Here is a 595-nt window from a genome sequence, read left to right on the forward strand (position 1 = left end):
GGTTCCGTGGTGTAGTGGTTATCACGTCTGCTTAACACGCAGAAGGTCACGAGTTCGAGCCTCGTCGGAACCTCTTTTATTTGTGCCTTCATGATTTCTGACGTCAACGTTTTCTGTGAGCTACAAATATTTATGATTGATATGCAGCTTGACACTATTAATACATTGCATGGATGTGATAGAGCTGAAAAGTATATTACAACATAATATTGCAGTATAATACATGTTTCACACACGATGGGAAAAACGACCATAAATTTGTTTTCCTTTTCTGGCATGATTGTTGTGATACCACTGAACCATTGTCATGAAATAGAGTTTGTATAGTACAGACAGTGTTTTTACGCCGGTTTCTTTCTATTTCTATTCTTAACAGACAGCGCATAATCGAGAGTACGGCCTGTCTGCATAATTAAAGCGCACATAAAATCCGCTAGAACCCTCCAATTTCTACCTTTACTTTTATGTCTTTGTAGTGAGCGAGTGCGTTTGGTTTTACGCCGCTTTTTTATATTGCTGGAATATTGCTAAAAATAGGCTTCACACATTGTCCCTATGTGGGGAATCGAACCCGGGCCTTCAGCGTGACGAGCGA

The 595-nt window shown here is 40.2% G+C and overlaps 1 non-coding gene across 1 annotated transcript; it reads left to right on the forward strand.

Moving 5' to 3' along the window:
- On the forward strand, positions 1–73 carry Trnav-aac. The gene has a single exon. It is a non-coding gene; the product is annotated as a tRNA-Val (tRNA).
- The last annotated feature ends 522 nt before the right edge of the window (positions 74–595 follow it).

The sequence above is a fragment of the Haliotis rubra genome, unplaced genomic scaffold (assembly GCF_003918875.1).
Source record: "Haliotis rubra isolate DU_JTF1 unplaced genomic scaffold, ASM391887v1 Scf654, whole genome shotgun sequence".
Lineage (NCBI taxonomy): Eukaryota > Metazoa > Mollusca > Gastropoda > Lepetellida > Haliotidae > Haliotis > Haliotis rubra.